The 20,582-nt window shown below is 43.7% G+C and overlaps 1 long non-coding RNA gene across 3 annotated transcripts; it reads left to right on the forward strand.

Moving 5' to 3' along the window:
• Positions 1-491: 491 nt before the first annotated feature.
• Positions 492-20,336, forward strand: LOC103351608 (uncharacterized). 3 transcript variants are annotated; one of them, XR_016224096.1, is made up of 4 exons: positions 494-674; positions 6,059-6,357; positions 16,051-16,171; positions 19,977-20,336. It is a non-coding gene; the product is annotated as an uncharacterized LOC103351608 (long non-coding RNA). The 3 variants fall into 3 exon arrangements; XR_011383266.2 differs by lacking the exon at positions 16,051-16,171; XR_007911564.3 differs by lacking the exons at positions 16,051-16,171; positions 19,977-20,336 and having other exon boundaries at positions 492-674; positions 6,059-6,627.
• Positions 20,337-20,582: the final 246 nt, after the last annotated feature.

Raw genomic sequence — 20,582 nt, forward strand, 5'->3', positions numbered from 1 at the left:
CCACTTCTTTCCGCTGGGGTCTCACAGAGAGCCTTCTTGTAGAGCATTTTTGCCTCAGTGTCTTGGCTTTCCATGCCTGAAATGGTCTCATGGGCTTTCCAGCCAGACCAGGATGCCTTAAGGGCTGATTCTGAAGTCAGAGTGCTACTTAAAGCGACTGTCATTCTGAGTCTTCTGTGTGGATGCCTCTCATGTTGGAACATTCTCTCCATTTTAATTCTATTATTATTACCAGACACTTGATTCTATTTATGTGATCACTCTAACAATCCTATCTATATGTTCACTTTAACAGTTAACATGGTCACTTTAACACTTAAGATGACATTTTTCCCACCTTAATTTTATCAGCTTAATGAGATTTGGGGTCCCGTGATAAGTTTTTAAACTGTACTCCTAGAAATAAGTCTGTAGGAATGTATATAGAGCTATATAGCTTTACAGTTACAAACTCCCTCATTCTTCACTTAATCCCACTCTTATTTTTATTCAGATCCATCTTAAATTGGCTTAATACACATATGATTAATTCTACATTACGAGTTCAACAAGTATTATGAAGAAAAAAAAAAACAAACAAAAAAGCCAAAACTGTTCCTCAACAATCAAGACAAGGACCTCTCAAGTCATCCCTTCTCAAAGTGTCAATATCACTTCTACAGATTTTGTTTTCGGTACGTACTCTATTAGTTCTCACAGATCAGGGAGAGCATATGGTATTTGTCCATTTGGGACTGGCTTATTTCATTGAATATGATGTTTTATAGATTCATTGATTTTGATGCAAATGATCAGATTTCATTTTATTTTACCACTGTGTAGTATTCCATAGTGTACATATCTCATAATTTATTTATCCAGTCTTTAGTTGATGGGCATTTAGGCTGATTACATGTCTTAGCTATTGTGAATTGAGATGCAGTAAACATGAGGGTGCAGATAACTCTTTCAGATGCTTATTTCATTTCCTTTGGGTGAAATCCATGGAGGGGAATGGCTGGGTCATGTGGTAGATCTATATTCATATTTCTAAGGTATCTCCATATTGTCTTCCATAGTGGCTTTATCAATTTGCTTTCCCACCAACAGTGAATTAGTCTCTTAGCGGAGTCTTTTGTTTCCCCTATATATAGAATCATGTCATCTGCAAATAGGAGATAGTTTGGATTGCTCCTTCCCAATTTGTATATCCCTTTGATTTCTTTTTCTTGCCTAATGGCTCTGGTTGAAACTTCCAAGACTATAATGAATAGCAGTGATGAGAGTGGGCATCCTTGTCTGGTTCTGGATCTCAGTGGGAATGCTTCCAACTTTCCCCCATTCAATAGGATGCTGGCTGTGAGTTTGTCATAAATTGCCTTGATTGTGTTGATGTTTTTCATTCTATACCCAATTTGCTAAGAGTTTTAATCATGAAATGGTGTTGTATTTATCAAATGCTTTCTTTGCATCTATTGAGATGATTATATGGTTTTTTTTTTCTTCAATTTGTTAATGTGATGTATCACATTGATTTGTGAATGTTGTACCATCCCTGCATACCAGCAGTAAATCCCACTTGGTCTTTCTGATGTGTTGTTGAATTCTATTGGCCAGAATTTTTTTTGAGGATTTTTACATCTATGTTCAACAGAGAGATTGGTCTGTAGTTCTCTTTTCTGTTGTATCTTTTTCAGCTTTAGGAATTAAGGTGATGCTGTCTTCATTGAAAGAATTTGGGAGGATTCTCTCTCTTTCAATTGCTTTGAATAACTTGAGAAGAGTTGGAGTTAGTTTTTCTTTAAATGTCTGGTAGAATTTAGCAGTGAAGCCATCAAGTCCTGGGCTTTTCTTTCTTGGGAGAGTCTTTATTACTAATTCAATTTCTGTCTTGGTTATAGGTCTGTTTAGGTTTTCTATGTATTCATAGCTCAATTTAGGTAGGTTGTATGTGCCCAGGAATCTATGCATTTCTTCTAGGTTTCCCAGTTCATTGGTGTATAGCTCTTTGTAGTAATTCGGATGATTGTTTTTATTTCTGTAGTGTCTGTTGTTACATTTCCTTTTTCATCTGTAATTTGGTGACTTGGATCTTCTCTCTCCTTTTTTTTTGGGTTAGTTGGGCCAAAGGTATGTCAATTTAGTTTTTTTTTTTTTTTTAATAAACCAACTCTTCATTTTGCTGGTCTTTTGTATTTTTTTGTTTTGATTTTGTTGATTTCTTCTCTAATTTTAATGATTTATTTTCTTCTACTAGTTTTGGGTTTGGTTTGCTGTTTTTTTTTTCTAGATCCTTGAGATACATCAATAGCTCATTTATTTGATACCTTTCCAATTTCTTGATGTAGGCACCAATTGCTATAAACTTTCCTTTTAACACTGCTTTTTTGTCTCCCATAAGTTTTGATATGTTGCATTGTCATCTTCAATTGTTTCCAGGAATTTTTTTATTTCTCTTTTAATTTCTTCTATGACCCACTGTTTATTCAGGAGCATGTTGTTCAGTCTCAATGTGTTTGCGTATGTTCAAAAGATTCCTGAGTTGCTGATTTCCAGCTCCATTGCATTGTGGTCTGAGAAAGTGCATGGAATGATTTAGATTTTTTTAAATCTGCTGAGACTTGCTTTATGGCTTAGTATGTGGTCACTCCTAGAGAAATTTCCATGCACTGGAGAGAAGAATGTATATTCTGTAATTGTAGTATGACAAGTTCTGAAGATATCTGTTAGGTCCATTTGATCTATAGTGGTGATTAACTCTGTTGTTTCCTTGCTGATTTTCCATCTGATTGATCTGTCCACTGCTGAAAGTTAGATATTGAAGTCCCCCATTATTATTTTATTTGAGTCTATGTCTTCCTTTAGATCTCTTAACATTTCTTCTAAATAGCCAGATGCTGTGTAATTAGCTGCATATATGTTTGTAATAGTGATATCTTTCTTAAACATTGCATAGTGTCCTTCTTTGTCTCTTTTAACAGTTTTTGTGTTAAGGTCTATTTTGTCGGATATTAGGATGGCTATACCAGCTCTTTTATGGTTTATGTTAGCGTGGATTATCTTTTCTCATCCTTTCAGTTACAGTCTACTTGCATCTTTGTTGGTGAGGTGTGTTTCTTATAGGCAGAAAATACGTGCATTTTGTTTTTTAATCCATTCAGCCAGTCTGTGTCTTTTAACTTGAGAGTTGAGGCCATTTACGTTCAAGGTGACTATTGATGAGTAATGGCTTTGCCCTGTCATTTTTCCAAAAAATATTCCTATTCTTTACTTTGGATTTCCTTTGTACTTTCACTGGGGAGATTTTCTTGCTTTACTTTCTTTCACAGTGATGACCATGTTTCTGTGTTTCTGTGTGTAACACATCCTTAAGCATCTTTTGCAGGGCTGGATGGGTGATGACAAATTCTTTCCATTTATGTTTGGTATGGAAGGTCTTTATTTCACCTTCACTCATAAATGAGAGCTTTGTGGGGTATAGTATTCTGGTCTGACTTTTTTTTTTTTTTCTCTTACGACTTGGAATATATCTTGCCATTCTCTCCTAGCCTGTAGGGTTTCTAATGAAAATTCTATTGTGAGTCTATTTGGAAATCCTCTGAAAGCAATCTGTTGTTTATCTTGTGCACGTTTTAGAATCTTTTCTTTATGTTTTACTGTGGTGAGTTTGACTACAATGTGTCATGGTGAACATCTTTTCTAGTCTTGTCTAATAGGGGTTCTATGTGCTGTCTGTACTTGGATGTCCCTTTCTTTCTCCAAATTAGGAAAGTTTTCTGTTATTATTTCACTTAAAAGGCCTTATAATCCTTTCTCTCTTACCATGCTTTCAGGAACTCCTAAAACCTGTATGTTGGGTCATTTGATAGTAGCCTGTAGATTACCAACAGTGTTTTTAGTTTTATAATTTCCTCTTCTTGTTTTTGGTCTGACTGTATAATTTCCTGTGCTTTCTCTTCTATGTTGGATATTCTTTCTTCTACTTCACTGTTAATGTTGTTAAGACTTTCCACTGCATTTTTTATTTCATTTTTATTTCTCTTTAATATTTGAATTTTGTGGGTCAAATTTTCTTTCATTTCATGTATGGATTTCAGTAGTTCATGCATTTGCTTCTGATTACTTCTATGGAATCTTCTATGGATCAATTTTTTGAATTCCATTTCTGGCATTTCTTCAACCTCATCATCTTCACAATCTAGTATTAAATGTTGTGTTCTTTTGGGGGCATCATGTTGTCTTCCTCATTCTTGTTTCTTGAATTAGTGCATTTGTTAGTCGACATTTGTAGAGATACTCATCAGTTTATTTATTTATTTATTTATTTATTTATTTTTGCTGTGGCAGCTTTTATCTTTGTACTATGCCTCTGCAGATTAGGGAAGTATCTGCTTTCAGTGATTATCTAGAGGTGTGTGGTGGTTGTGGCTAGGGAGCTTTGTTCAGTTCTGGAGGTTGAAGGGTGTGTCTAAGGTGACACACCCAGGTTTGGTGTGGTAAATCTGCTTGTTTTTTGGTCATGGGAAGGTTTATTCTACTCAGCTGAGCTCCTCTCCTCAAAGGAGACAAGTGCCTGAGTTCTAGTCCCAGTGGGTATAATATTTGTACGCTCTGCTACAAGGACCACACAAAGAATTGGTGCAGTCCTCAGTGTAAGTTCAGATTCCCCAGCAATGTCCCTCACCAGGTAACCAGGGTGCCCTGAGTATGTGCAGTCTCTCACAGCGACTTCCCAAAGTCCCAGCCACACTGTGATTCCTCCCACACAGCCTTAGTTTTTTCACAGTCCTGGCACACAAGCCTCTTCCAGTAACAAGCACCCAGCCCCCTGTTAGTTCTTACCACCAGAGTCAGGAGTCTACTTGGCTAGTTGCTGGGCATGGACATGAGCTGGCACAGCAGTTACATATGTCCAAAATGGCGCCTGCTCTATTGGCTTGTTACAGGATGCCATTGCAAGGTGACTGGGGAGGAAATATTCCCCTCTATTTTTTCCCTCTAGTTTGTCAGGTACACTATCCTGCATGGGGCTCCAAGCCAGGCTCCCTCTAGGCTCTTGCTGCAGCTTTATCATCAGTGGTTTGGGCTAAAGCAGTCTGATCTCATCTCACTGTTCAACGCTGGTGCGGAAGTTCTTTGCTGCTGGGGTCCTGAGTTGTGGGTGTCCATGCCCTCCATGTAGGTCACTGTGTCCCTCTAATTTGCGTAGAGTTTCCTCTGCTGTTTTCTCCTTAACTCTTCTCTGAGACTGCACTCTCTCCACTTTTTAAAAACTATCTTCTCATAGACTAGAGCAGTAAGCTCCCTCCATACTCCTCCACCTTGAAAGCTGCCCTCTCTATGATCTTATAACTATGTATTACTCTCAACACGCTCCTCCTTATGCTAATCACATCAACCACTAATTATGGAACCTTTGGTGTGTGCCTAGCACCCAGTTATGTGGGTCTGATTCACAGACACTATTATCTCTATTTCTCCTAATAGTGTTATAGGGTAGGGAGTTTCTTATTCCTCCATTGCAGATGTGAAAGCCAGGATTAAGTGGTGTGCTCCAATTCACCCATTTCATCTGGACTGGAGTTCAAGTTCATGAGATTCCAAGAGGGTAATCTTTGCAAACACAGGGCACAGACTTTAAAGGGGGAAATAGCAAAAGTCACAGGAGAAGCAGGGCCCAATGTGGAATGTCCACTTACACACATTTCTCTTGAAGCAAAGGAAACCGTATTTTAGCACAGAATGTTTGTATTTGTTCTAAAGATAAAAACAGGAGATACAGACACTTTAGATGGTCAACAGCCACTCCTTAACCCCCACAAGCTTTGTTTTGCTTTCCTGTGAGCATTTATCTGTCTTCAAAGTTTGAGGTTCTTGCACTCCACTCACCTATGTTCACCTCTTATTTTGCTCAGGTAACACCAGACATGCAGTGGGAAACATGCATACCTTCAAAACAACATGGTATCAGAAACACTGACAGCAAACATCTTAAGAATATGCAGGAACAGTTTGGGCAAGGGAATACCTTCTGCTGAAAAATTCTCCTTCTTGATTATCTTTTTCCTTCCTTCCTCAGGTGAAGGTGGTGCAACTCTGGACATCTCCAAGAGCAACTGCCACAGTCAGCTTTAGGGGACTTCTGACAGCCGGAGGAGCGATGCCAGGGTGGGAATCGGCAGCATCTTCTGAACTGGGAGGCTGTGGCAGAATAGAGTGCGTTGTTTCCACCAATGAACATAAGCCTTCACAGGAGATGATTTAACTGTGGTCGGCTTAATGGCCTTACTTCTTTCCTGCTCTTGCTTTGAAAGGATGCAGAAATATGGCAGCTGTTTCAGGGATTCCATGGGAAAGAGGAGCTGTCACCATAGCAAGGTGATACTGCTGTTGATAATGGTTTTGATGACATTACTAATAACATCGAGCCTTTATGAAACAAGTACTATATGCCAAACCCCAGAGAAGTGATTGTCAACCAGGAGTGCCTTTACCCTACAGGGCACACATGGAAAGGTTTGGAGATTTTTTTTATCTTAATGATGGAGATGGTAATGGGAAGCCACGGATGCTGCTACATATGCTGCAGTGTTCAGGACAAGACCCATTCTGCCCCCAACCCCCATTAAAGAATTGTCTCACCCAAAATGTCATTAGTTTTAAGGATTCATAATTGTGCATTTGAGGCATTTAAGCGTATTTCAAAAAAATCTATTTATTTGAAAATGAGGGTGGAGTTGGGAGATGGAGAGAAAAACAGAAATCTCCCATCTGCTGGTTCACTTATTAAATGCCCACAACATCCAGGGCTGGACCAGACCAAATCCAGGAGCTTTGAACTCAATCCATGTCTCTCTTGAGTAGCAGGGAGCCAACCATTGAGCCATCACCTGATGCCTTCCAGGGTGTGCAACAGGAAGCTGGAATTGGATGAAGCCAGGCATTGTGACAGGGGTTGCAGGCATCCCAAGAGGTGACTTAACCACTAGCCATGTGCTCACCTCTTTGACACAAGTTTAACCTTCAAATGGCCTTGGAGGCATACAGTATTATCATCTCCACTTTATAATGATGACATTTAAGTGTAAAGGAACAAGCTCCAGCTGTTTCAACCTTCAAACACTCTCAGGGTTCTTCCTTGCTTCCTTGAGACAACTTTGGTCCCCCTCTGATTATTGTGGAACATCTGGATTTGTTCAGTGGCTGGGAAGTGGTTCCTTCCAACATCAGCATGGCAGTTATTCAGCTCAACCCAAGCGACCCCCATTCCTTTCTGGGGTGATGCTGGCTAACAGCTGGTGGCTGGAGCAAGGGGAGAAGACATTATACAGTGTCTACAAAAGTTATGAAAAGTTGACTTAGCAGCTAAGATAAGCAACCAGCAAGATAGAGTGAGAATCTATACTGATAGGAAAATGTCTCCTAAGCATAGTTTCTGGAGTTTTCCCTCACGTGCTCTGTTCTTTGTTCCAGTCCTCTGATAGTGGTGTGGCATGTGCCGTCGGGAAGACAGAAGCCCCCATGCCATGAAAGTCAGATCAGAAGGCAATCTCCAGGCTGCAACCTTGTATAGAATTAGGTCATTGGATTCCCAGAGTGTGGAGTCCTTTGGAAGACAACTTCTGTTTTTCTTTATTTCCCTTTTGATAAATGCCAAGCTCCTTGTCAAAATATTTATGACTAGAGACAGCAAGATCAGACATTTTCTTTTGAATCATTTCTCTTGGATGTTCTGACTACTTCTTGTCTCTTTTTTTCCTCATCTCATTTTCTCCAACTTTTTAAAGTTCTTATTTCCACATGTTTCTGACATGTTATAAGACTTCTCATCACCCCTGTAAAATAGAGGTAAGGGAGAGACGAGAATTGTCTAAATAATTAAGAGGTCTACCCTCTTGGGAAATTTGTGTGGTTGGGGCAAATGAAAGCAAAGACCTCTTTAATGTGGCGAAGGCCAACTTAAAAGTCTTTTGTAAAGGTTTTAAGTTAATTTATTTATTGACAGAGAGACAAAAGAGAGAAAAAGTGAGAGAGCGCACTCCCATCTTCTGGTTCACTCTACAAAAGCCTGCAATGGTGGATCGAGGCACCACTGTGACCCAGTGCATAGAGCTGCTGTCTGCAGTGTCGGCATCCCATATGAGTGCCAGTTCTAGTCCCGGCTGCTCCTCTTCCAACCCAGCTCTCTGCTATGACCTGGGAAAGCAGTAGAAGATGGCCCAAGTCCTTGGGCCCCTGCACCCTCATGGGAGACCTGGAAGCAGCTCCTGGCTCCTGGCTCCTGGTTTCAGATTGGCCCAGCTCTGGCCATTGCCACCATTTGGAGAGAGAACCAGCAAATGGGACACCTCTCTCTCTCTCTCTTTCTCTCTCTCTCTCTCTTTCTGCCTCTGCTTCTCTGTAAATTTCAAATAAAGAAATTAATCTTAAAAAAAAAAACCTGCAATGGTTGGGGCTGGCCTGAGTCACCTGGGAGTGGGACACTCAGTCCAGGTCTCCCCCTTGGGTGGCAGGGACCCAGCTGCTCAGGTCATCACTGTTCCTCCGAGGGTGCACATTAGCAGGAAACAGGAACCAGGAGTGAGTGATGGCTGGAACACAGGCACTTCGCCGTGAGTTAGGTGTCCGACCTTCATCTTAACCACTAACCCAAATGCCTGCTCTCGAAAGTTTGAAAGATATAAATTGAGTACAACTTCAAATATTTTTCCCTAACAATTTTCAAAAATCTTCTGTCCTAATCAGTTGTATGCTTTGTTTTATTTCTGGTGCATATTTAAATATTATGATTTAAATTAGATGAATCCAATGAAAGTCAAAATACAGGTTAACAAACGTGGTTAATCATGAATTTGGGGCAAAGCCGTGTGTTATGAGCTATGACAGGCATTGAGATGAATATGTTATATTCATCTGTTCTGGAGGAACATGCCATTTTTCTGGGCAAAATGAATAAAAGTGAGGCTAATTCAAAGAGTTTATGGAAAAATGGAATTAAAAGATAAGTTTATTTTGGTGAAAAATTTTTGAAATTTATGCAGTATTTTTCACAATACAAAATTTCCATGAACTTTATAAAGATCCTTTCTCTGCATGGATTTCAATCTTTTTTGCACCAAAAGAAATGTAACTTTAAAAAAAGAAATTTATTTATTTACTTGAAAGGCAGAATTAGAGAGAGAGAGGGAAGGAGGGAGAGAGAGAGAGAGAGAGAGGGAGAGAGAGAAAGATTTTCCATCTGCTGGTTTACTTCCCAAATGGCTGTAATAGTCAGGGCTGTACCAGATGGAGGCCAGGAGCCTGGAACTCCATCTGGGTATTCCAAGTGGGTGGTAGGGGCTCACATACTTGGGCCATCTCCTGCTGCTTTCCCAGGATCATTGTCAGGAAGTTGGATCAGACATGGAGCAGCTGGGAGTTGAACTGGCATCCATATAGGATGCTGGCATTGCAATTGGTAGTTTAGCCTGCTATGCCACAACACTGCCCCCAAGAAACTTATCTTTTAACTCTATTTCCCATGAACTTTTGGAAATATCCTTGTAGACATCGAATTGCCAGGATAATAAGTGTGTAGGTTATTGATTGCTCTGTAACAAAAGCTAGCAGCTCAGATGATACCTATATACCATCTCCCACTTTCTGTGTCAGGATTCCGGCCATGGCTTAACTGGGCCATGTGTTTCAAGGTCTCTCGCAAGATTGCGATCGAGGTGTTGAATGAGGGTCTGTGGTCCCATCTGAAGCCACACTAGAGAAAGGATTCTCTGTGCAGCTCCTCCGTGGCATTGTTGATGGGACTTATCTCAGTGATGGCTGTTGGATCGAGGGTCTCAGTTCTTACCAGCTGTTGGTTGCAGGTCACTCTCAGTCCCTTGCCACCTAGGCCTCTGCAACAAGACTTCTGGCTCCATCAAAACATGCCAGCTGAGAGGGCAATGGCGAGAGTCTGCAGACAAGACAGAGTTATACATCTTTGTAAAAGTGAATTTTGGAAATTACAACCCTTGTCCCAACCACTAGGTCCAGCCCACATTCAGTTTCGCTGGGAGCTAGATTGGAACCTGTGTGTCACATAAGGTTTAAAGAATCATTCAAGGGCAGCTCAAAGAAGCCGTGATTCTATGAAAGCATGGAATGATAAAGAAATCTTAAAAATAAGATTTTTAAAATTTATTTATTTTGATAGGCATAGTTAGACAGTGAGAGAGAGAGAGACAGAGAGAAAAGTCTTCCTTCTGTTGGTTCACCCCCAAAATGGCCGCTACGGCTGGTGTGCTGCGCTGATCCGAAGCCAGGAGCCAGGTGCTTCCTCCTGGTCTCCCATACGGGTGCAGGGCCTAAGCACTTGGGCCATCCTCCACTGCCTTCCTGGGCCACAGCAGAGAACTGGACTGGAAGAGGAGCAACTGGGACAGAATCCGGCGCTCTAACTGGGACTAGAACCTGGGGTACCGGAGCCTCAGGTGGAGGATTAGCTTAGTGAGCCACGGTGCCAGCCAAAATCTTATTTTTAAAATGAGGTATTCTCTGGCTATATTGATACTTGACTGGTGTAGAGATTTTTGGCATCTACTCCTTGATTTATATATACCTGGTTATGCTCTAGAAAAATTGCAAGTCTACAGGAATTGTGATCGCAATCTTAGGTACTACTTCACGTATTGTGTCCTGAATCATGTTGAAATATGAGCCTCAACAGAATTCCAAAGTCACATTTATGATTGTTCTATTCTATTTCTGCCTTGCTGAAATTTCTGTAGTCATAAGTTCAATTAGTAGTTTGCATAGTCACTCATTTTAAGAATCAAGTAATGCCAGATAGCAAAACTCAAAAATGAATTAACTTTGAGGAACTAGACAATGAAACTCAAAAATGATAAGATTTACTTTTGAGGCCCTCTCCTCTGTACAGACCAGGAGTCAGCACCTGTGTCGTATGGGGTACAGGTGGGGTGTTTCAATCTGCCTCCACCAATGTGTTTCTCAAGAGATAAAAAATGATTTTACGTTTCTTTCTTTTTTAAAAAAGATTTATTTATTCATTTTGAAAGAGTTAGAGAGCGAGAGAGAGATCTTCCATCTGCTGGTTCACTCCCCAGGTGGTTGCAACGGCTAGCACTGGGCCAGCCTGAAGCCAGGAGTCAGGAGTCAGGAGTCAGGAGCATCATCTGGGTCTCCCACATGGGTGTCAGGGGCCCAAACACCGGGGCCATATACTGTTTCTTTTCCCAGGCCATCAGCAGGGAGGTAGACTTGAAGTGGAGCAACCACGACCCAAACTGTCACTTGTATGGGATGCTGGCGTTGCAGCTAGTGGCATTACCTGCTTTGCCACAACGAATGCTGGACCTGCATTTCTTTTACTGTTTGAAAAACGAAGAGTACTTTGTGAGCTATGAAAGTAATCTAGAATTAAGATTGCAACATCTAAACTATTACTGGAGCACAGCCATGCCTATCTGTTCACATATTGTCTACTGTAGCCTGCGTGTTTGTATCGTCCCAGATTTATGTGTTGAAGTCTAACCCCCAATGTGATCCTGCTTTGGAAGGCTGATGAGGATGGAGTCCTCATGACTGAGATCAGTGCTCTTATCAAAGAGAACCTGGGAGCTCTTGCTTCTGTCCCTCCATGTGAGGACACAGCAAGAGACAGTCATCTCGGAACCAGGACATGGAATCTGCTGGTGTTGTGACGTGGACTGTTGCTTATCAGTCTGTGGAATTCTAGGCAGCCCACGTGGAGTAAGGAGCAGTGTGTGGCTGCTTTTGCTAAAAGGACAGAGTGATTGCTGCAGAAATCGTGTAGTCCACAAAACCTAAACTATTTATTTGATCTGTTGAGAGAACGTGTGCCCACTTTTGCCTGGAAGAAGATGAACATACAAACAAGTGATTGTTGCACTGTGATAAGTGACACATGAGACTTATACACGGGGAACATGCAGAGCCCAGAATGGGAGTTTGCAAGCTTTGCAGAGGGTTCCTGGAGGATACACAGGAGTCTTCCCAGAATGGGAGGAGAAAAGAGAGGAAGTCTATTTCAAGGGCCCTTAAATTGGCACCTGCCAACTCCTGAGAGTGAAAGGGTCTCCCTATACCTGTGTCTATGTATGCATAGGTATCCCTAGGGAGAGGATTCATCTCTTTCCATAGTTTTCAACAGCTTAAGAGCCACAAAGGTGCTACAGAGAGTCACACACTTACAGGGATCAGCAGTGAGATCCATGGGAACACAAAGCAGATGTCTGTGGGTGCACAGGAAAATGACTCAGGACCTGGATGGAGCGGAGGTCCGAGGCTGGCTCCGTATAGCACAAGGATACTGCACAGAATCCAGTTAAGCAGACTTGGTCTTTACTCTCCAGCAGACTCTCCATCAGAGGCATCTCGTGAATAATAGGCAAGAGGAACGCAGCCAGGGCGGGTGAAGCTGCCGTCTGCGACGCCTGCATCCCATACTGACTGGTTCAAGTTCCAGCTCCCATCCAGCTCCCTGCTAATGCACTTGGGAAGGCATTCGAGTATGGTCCGTATGATTGGGACCCTGCCACCCATGTGGGAGACCTGGATGGAGCTCTGGGCTCCTGGCTTTAGCCTGGCTCAGCCCTGGCTGCTGTGGTCATCTGGAGAATGAGCCTGTGAATGGAAAATTTATCTTCTCTCTCTCTCTGTCACTGCCTTTCAAATAAATAAATAGATATTAAAAGAAAAAAGGAGCAGAAAGCAGTCAAATCCAGAGAGGTGGTGGGCTGGCAATTCATCTTGTGAAGGCTGGAACTCTTGGCCAGATGACCAAGTCTCTAATCAGTCCTTGATCAAATCCCATTCCTTATCCCCTTCCAACTAAGACACAGCATTGACTGAGTCTGGCCAAACAGCCAGAGGCCGGCACACAACCCAGCGCCCTCCTTGAGACCACTGTCTTTGTACTTGACGTACTGTGGAGCAGAAAACAACACAGATCCCCCAGCAGTGGGCAAGCCAGATCCTGGGACTGGGAAAAGGAGGCTCTGGACTTTAGGTGTGTGGGGAAGTGGGGCAGGGAGGTAATGGTTTTCACTGGATTCCCTTTTATATTTTATTTAGATTAAGTTCTGCTCAGCAGGGCGATTTCTTAATGAGAGTAGCCCAGCCAGGCAGACCTGCAGCTCAGCCCCCTGTGCTGCCTTCTAGGGTTTCACGAGGGACCTTGTCCTGTCTTATTTCCTGAGCTCCAGTATTTGAATAGTATGCAGTGGATTTCAATGGGAGGAAAAGACATGTAATTTAATCATCTTTATTAGATTTGGCCGGTGGATGGGGACAGGAGGAGGAAGGAGGAGAGACGTGGGTTCCCTCTTTGTTAATTTTGTTTCTTTTTCTCTAACTTTTCTTCCAGTGGTCAAAACAAAGGAGAATCAATGACCCCCAAATCTTCTTCCTTGTCTGTGTTTTTTTTTTTTTTAAACAAAAGAGCTAAATGAGAACATTAAGCCCGAAAGGGACTTGTGTTCATTGCATATATGTGTGCAAATTCTGCGATTCCTCCCTCAGTGACCTGGGTTCTGAGAGTGAGTGTCCTGCAGCTTTTCTGTCCCCTCCATCACTCCAGAAGTTGTAGACTTAGCTCAGCAAAGCCTCAAAAAACAGAGGAAAGCGAAGCACAAATGATCCGTGGTGCATATTTTTAAAGCCAGGCTATGCATTGGCATCATTTCTCCCACCCCTCAGGGGAGAAAAACAACCTGTAGAAGCAGAGAAAGATGAGGAACCAGTGCAGGATCCCAGAGAGAGAGAGGAGGGAAGGTTTGTCCTGTTGCTGTCCTGGGAATGTCTGTCCAGGGATGGGATGGGAGGCTCAGAGGGATGTATAAGAGCTAACAGTCCCCAGGATGTTTCGGGGGAAATCTACTGGGGATTTTCAAGAACGAAATCAGCATGGCTCATCCAAAAGAAAAGGAAAAGAAAGAATTGTGTGCAGAGTCTCCCAGTTGTCCTGCTGAGTGCATGTGTGTGCACATATGTACACACGTGCTGTGCACGTATGTACACACATGTACATGCAGACATGCACACACACACACATACCCTGCAGCCTGTAATCCCCCTCACGCCCCTATCCTGTTGATCTTTCCTCACTTAAAAATTATCGGCAAAGAATTTATTCATTTGGGAAGGTTCCAGGCACTACATTTATGCTCAGTTCAAATGAAATGGGATCCAGACTTTTCAAGCCGTGCTGTTTCACAGATAAAACACCAAGGCAGAACCTCGTTATCTGGAGACGTGGCCCTTTCTTTTTCCTTCTTTTTGCCTTTTGTTTCTCAGCAACTTAACGCTTGTTTGGAACGTCTCAGAACAGGGGCAGGACATTTTTCTCAGCACCTATTTCAGGAGGGTTTTTGGTTCAGAATAACAAATTTGCCTCTAAATAGATGAAAGAGTTCTCAAAAAGCTAAGAAAGACACTTCTAGTAATGGACCCTATAGGCTGATCTCAATCCACTCATTGTTAAAAATGCTTGGTCTAATAGTCTCATTTGTGTGCCAAGTATCTTTATTAAATCATTATATTAACACAGGAAAAAAACATCCCATTACAATGAGTTTCTCTGTAGGATCAAAAGTTGTCCATGGTTTTGCTGATGGCCTTCTTACTCTGAAATGTGAAAAGTGGAGGCTAAATCTCTCAAAAGTCATCGCACTATGGCTGGAGGGGTAAGCGTGTCCTGTGCAGGCAAAGGCTGAATTTTTCCGAAGGTCACAGTCTCTAGACAAAAAGAAAACCGTGACAAAGAAGTCCTTTGATCCACCCATGGAAATGAATTCTTGGCAACACTGTCCTAGGAGTTCACCTATAGAACCACAATGAGGCTGTGATGTCTGTGTTGACTTAAAGAAAACCAGGGGCCAATTCCAAGGCAACTGGCGTTGGTGAATCCAGGGTTGTGGGCGGTAAAAACACTTAAAAAAGTCAGGAGAAGCACACTTTGGTGTGTTTGTATATTAGATTTTGAACCTGAACTAAACACACGCACACACACGCACACATGTATGCACACGCACATACACACAACCACACGTTTTGATTGTGAAATCAATCCATGCTCATTAGAGAAGGAAACATCACTCCAGACCCCACCGCTGAGAAAGCACATTTATTCTGGCCTCATGAAGTTGCTCTCTGCCTTCACATTGAAGAGAGTTTGAAGTTCTGGGTTAGAGTGTGGTCTGGAGGCGTGGGTCCTGAGGGACACCACGCAGAAGTCGAAAGAGAGGCAATAGAACTCAGAGGGTCCAGCACTGTGGCTGTTACAGAGACCTGGGGGACCGGGTCGGTCAGGCGAGGGTGGTCACTCAGAGGGTCCGAATGGAGCTTTGGACCCGTGTGACTCTGCAAGACAAGATCTTGGGTAGCGCCAACATATAGCAGCAGATTTGGGAGGGATGTGGCTGACAATGGGGAGGTGAAGGGGAGCATGTCAAATGCTCAGCCTTATAGACACATTGGAAATCCTTTGGCCCAGGTGCCCCCCGCACCCACGTGGGAGACCTGGATGAAGCTCCAGACTCCAGGTTTTGTCCTGGCCCAGCCCCAGCTGTTGTGGCCATTTGTGGAGTGAACCAACAGATGGAAGATCTCTCTCTCTCTCTCTCTCTCTCTCTCTCTGTCTCTCCCTCTTTCTCTCTGCAACTCTTTCAAATATATAAATAAATCTGAAAAAAAAAGCTAAGAAAATTCTTCAGCTTTGCAAGGATTATTGATCTAAATTGCCTTACTTGCTTGTTCCAGATGCCTGAGCACCTGGCGTGGTTACTGAGTACCTGCCACATTAAAATTAAACATTTGTGAATCCAGACTGATTTTTCTCTTGTTGTTTTGATTGTACTGGTGATGCACTCACAGCCTGATGGTCTTTGAGGTCTGGCTTAGATTAGCCCCTGGCTGAGAGACCCACACTAATTTCATGAGTGAAATTATGCCTGCCTCTGATTGGGTTCTGCTCCTCACAGGGGCTTTTTCTGAGTTGGTTTACTCCAATAGAGGCAATAGTTGTGATGAGCCTTCTATACGTTCTTGTCTCAGGATCCTCATGACACACATTCGAGAGATAACTGGCCAGGATTAGGGGTATGATCTGTGACCCTGAAACACAGCAAAATTAATTGGCAGTGAAGGGGCTGATGCCACGAAAATCTCAAGTACCGTAAGTACTCTAATATATGACATCCCTCGCCCCACTACTGTGGATATGCACCTGTCTCCCAGCCATAAAGGTCCTCCCAATAAAGGAATCAAAAAGGAAGAGACAAATAAAACTTCTTCTAAGCACTAAGGCTCTCGCTTGGGGTCTCACCCGGCCATAGGCTTCAGAGTAGAGGTGTACATGTTGGCTTAGGAACTCGAGATTGACTGCCATTTGCTTTCAGTCTGCAGAGGTTGGTAAAGGGTAAACGACCTGTCTCGCTTAATGCTGACAGAATAAACCGCGGTGTAGTTCCAGATGGGTGGGCGAGTGAGTGACTCCCCCTTTAAACAGCAGAAGCCCCAGGTTTGGGGTTCACATTGCTGCTTGACCTTAGGAGCAGGCAGAGAACGAGTGTACTGAAAACAAACCGATTCTAAGCAAGTTTGAAAATACAGAAGGGCTTTTCCTCCAGCACCCCTGAATAGTATTTATCGGCAGAAAGGAGAACGTGCCATAGCTTGTCTTTGATGCCATCCTCACGCGTCAAGATTCCCAAGTTTCCAGGAAAGCCATTTGTGTGATTGTGCACCCGGGGCGGTGGGCTTTGTCCAGGGAAGCTGGGACGCTCACCAGCCCACCTCCACCTCATTCTTTCTGAGCTGTGACGCCACGGGAGGCTGGAGGGCTGGAGATTGCGAGCAGGAAGAGGGGGAAGTGAGCAGGGCCTGATGCCCGGGAGGGCTCCGGGAGAGTAACCAATTCCTCCAGCGGGGGCAGGTGGACGCGTCCAGGGTCATTATGGGGCAACCTGGGAAGGCAAGGGAGGAAAGAGGTTTCCGGAAGTCTCCCGCACTCCCTCCTGCCTGCTTCCCTCCTTCCCCTAGTGGTTGATTGCAAGGAGTAGCGGAAGGAAGGATGTATCAAACCCCAAGAAGAAAGAACCCCTGCCAGCTGCCCCCCACTCCCCCCTGCGACCCTGGCTGCAGTAGTGTGGCCGTGGTGTGTTGCGCATTAGCAGCAGCCAGGGCAGGGGGCAAATCAGATTCTGAAAAGGCTGTTTTCTTTAGCACTGAGAGCTGACTGGAGGCGCAGGTTCTATATCAAAGGAAAGGCGGATCGAGTCCCTAGCAATATGACATCAGCTCCTGGCCTGGTGTGTGTGTGCGTGTGCATGTGCGCGTGCGTGTGTGTGTGTGTTGGGGGGGAATTTACAGTCCCAAAAGGTGTCAGTCAAACCCCGTATGAATTTCTAGATCTCATGTCTGTGGCCTTTCTTCTGAGTAAATATGCAAACAAATTACAATTAGAACAGGGGAAGCCTGGGTAACTGGGAGGAACCAACAATTTCCACGTGGTTAGTTTTACTACGTGGAATCCCTGCTACAGAGGGTTTTTTTTTAAAGTATATTTTGTTTATTTGAAAGGCAGAAGGAGAGAGAGAGGGTGAAGGAGGAAGAGAGAGAGAGAGAGAATGAATGAGACCTTCCATCCCCTGGGTCACTCCTCAAATGCCTGCAAGAGACAGGACTGGGCCAGGCTGAAGCCAGGAACACAGAACTCAATCTGAGTCACTCCCGGGGTATGCACCAGCATGAAGCTGGATTGGAAGTAGAGGTGGGACTTGGTCCCAGGCACTCTAACTAGTGGCTTAATCTGCTCTGCTACAACCCTTGTCCCATGAGGGGCAGGTCTTAATTCCTGTTGAAATGAGGTCACACTCCTGAGCATAGCATGCAAAGGCGTGGAAGAAAAGCTGGGGGCAAGCATCAGAGCTTTCCTGGGGATAAACGACGGGCCTTTTTTCTTAATTGTTTATTTGTTTGAGTGGTAGAGCTAGAGAGAGGTAGAGAGAAAGGGCTTCCATCTGCTGGTTCATCCCTCAAATGGCTGTAACAGCCAGAGCTGGGCTGATTCAAAGCCAGGAGCCAGGAGCTTCTTCTGGGTCTCCCACGAAGGTGCAGGAGCCTAAGCACTTGGGCCTTCCTCTACTGCTTTCCCAGGCCTTGGGCAGAGAGCTGAATTGGAAGAGGATCCGCTAGGACTGGAATTGGCACCCATGTGGGATGCCAGCACCGCAGACGGAGGCTTCGCCTACTAAGCCACAGCACCACGCCTCACCTTTTCTTTTTTTTTTGACGATGGGCCTCTGAGTTTACACGTAGATAGAGGCAGCTGCTAAGGCTGGTGGCTGCATACTTCTCATTTCATCTACCTGAGCAAAACTAAGAGGATAACCACCCAGTTCTATCCTGAATTTCCAAGTAGAGGCTGAAAGGGGATCCATTTGTGGTGGGAACGTCTATCTCTGCATTTTCTCCAGGTATGCTTGGGAAAGGAATACGAGAAAATGTGCTGGGGTCGGTCATTTCTGATGTCGGTCCTGTGATGGCCTTTTCCTGGGACACACGGTGCTCTTGCTCACAGGAATTCTCTCTGTGACACCCCACCCACCATGATCAGATTACCTAACAGGACAAATGAGGGTGGCCCTGGAATCTTGCTCCCTTGGCTCCGTCCTCCTCCTGTGTTGCTCATCTGTATAGCCACCCTTTCCCAAAACCAAATGGAGAGGAAACACTCATTTAAACAACTCAAAGAAAACTGATGCTTTTGGAAACCAAGTCCGGTTGTAGGATTTGGGGTTGCTTCTGTCCCCAGGGGTGTTTCCTTAGATCCTGAATCAGCACTCAAAACAAAACAAAACCACGTTCTATTGGCTCTCAGAAAAGCATTGGGATCCACAAATATAGGATCCAGAACTGAGTCCATCTTTGAGGGACAAACTGCGGCACATTGTGTTTTCAGAGGGCCATTTCAAATATAAATATCTTTGTCAGTGATTTATGATCTTCCATGATTGTTTATTTAGTTTTCTTTGACTTAAAAAAAAAGTCAGATTTTTAGGGTCAGCTTCCAGCTAACAGCATGGCTGGCTGTCTGCACAGCCATAGGTAGCTTTTGGTTTCTTTTGAGAACCTGAGCTGAACAGGCAACAAGGAGACTTGTCCCTAGCTGGATGGTCACTGTCCTCAAATATTGCTGCCTTCCTGATAACAGATGTGCTCAGGGAAGGTGGAGGTAGCAAACTTCGTGGATCCCAGTGGATTTCTAGTCCATGTTCAAGTGTTTCGAGCCCTGGGCTCCTTTTCTGTTAATGGGCTCCTTTTCTGTTAATGTTCTTTAAACTGATGTGTTTGTCAAGGGAAATTTAATACTTGGGTTTCTGATTCATTGACGTGTACCTCATTAAAATACTGTTCTGTAAGAGGCACAGGGTGTCCAGGAAACCTCAAGAGCTTTTTTCTATGCTTTTCAACACGAAGAAACAGAAGTTGAGGCTTCCAAGGTGGACAGGAGTGAGAGGGAGAGAGAGAGGAGGAGGAGGAGGAGGAGGAGGCCAAGACACAGGGATGTGGACCCAGGCAGGGACTGGGACCAGGAACCCCTTACGTTCCCACTCCCTACCTATGGATCAACGTCTTATCCACAGTCAGGGCAGTGACCATGGCTCCACCTCTGGGAAATCTGAAGGTAGAACTGGGCTTTTGTTGTTGTTGTTGGGGGCGGGTGGGTCCTGCTGTTGGCATAGAAAGCTCCCCAGTGTTCTATGGGGAAGGCTACAGACTCCAACATTTTACTTCCAGGCACTACCTCCCCGCCCCCAACTCCCCTTCCTCTTCAAAGAAAAGTGCTCATAATGTGTCCTTTCATTTGTAATTTTATGAAAGTCTCCACTGAACATGTAAAGAAAGTGGAAAAAACCGAAGTTGCTGTGGATGTTTGGCACTTTTCCCACTCTACTAAGTCGACTTTCTCCCCCCAGGCGGAGTGCTCTCGGAGATTCCATCCAAAGGGGCAGGAAGACAATGAGGGCAGCGGTCTGCAGTCGGAGTCTTCATGAGCTATGCTCGTATTTTAACTCTTCAAACCTGGACTTTCACTCGGCTCCTCACAATCATCATGAGCTCCTCTGCATTTCATAATCCTTGCGACTTTTGTCCGTGAGCATGTGGGTGCTTTTTTTTTTTTTTTTTTAAACCAGTGGATCTACAAAGTGGCAACCGTCACAGGCTCTTGCATCACGGTTGAGGTTTGTTTGCTTGTTGGGTATTTTTTTCTTTCTTTCCAGTTTTCTGTAAAAGAAGGAAAGTTGGAGAATAAAGGAAAGTGTCCATGATCCTCATTTTGTTCTGTTTGTGGATTTTTTTTTGTTTTTAAACAATCTCATCGTCTCAAGCAAAGGCAGAGAGCATTTATATTCAGCAAAGAAGCCAGGGGGAAATGTTAGCCAACATTTCAGGTTGATCACATTTAGTATGGAGGGGAGCGTTTTTCTTGGGCTACATTTACTGTGATGGGTATTAGTGACATCTGCTTCTCTCCTGCCTCGTTTCAAAACAGATTTTTCTTCTTTGCTCAGGTTGAGGTA

This window comes from Oryctolagus cuniculus, chromosome 17, assembly GCF_051225735.1.
Source record: "Oryctolagus cuniculus isolate XC-2025 breed Fujian yellow rabbit chromosome 17, ASM5122573v1, whole genome shotgun sequence".
Lineage (NCBI taxonomy): Eukaryota > Metazoa > Chordata > Mammalia > Lagomorpha > Leporidae > Oryctolagus > Oryctolagus cuniculus.